Genomic DNA, 219 nt, shown 5'->3' on the forward strand with positions numbered 1-219 from the left:
CATTTCCCTTCTATTTTGCGTGTATGAGTTTATTTTATACTTTGTATTTCTTGTATTTGAACAGTTTTGATAACTTCTTTTTGAGTTCAAGTGAGTAAACAAAAATATAAAACGATTTGTGTATGCAGATAAGCATGTTAATACACGCACGTCTACAGTACGCTCTGCCATTCAGACTGCAAGGCACTCTGGCACCGCCCCTTAATGATGATGATATCC

This window comes from Penaeus monodon, chromosome 24 (genome assembly GCF_015228065.2).
Source record: "Penaeus monodon isolate SGIC_2016 chromosome 24, NSTDA_Pmon_1, whole genome shotgun sequence".
Taxonomy (NCBI): Eukaryota; Metazoa; Arthropoda; class Malacostraca; order Decapoda; family Penaeidae; genus Penaeus; species Penaeus monodon.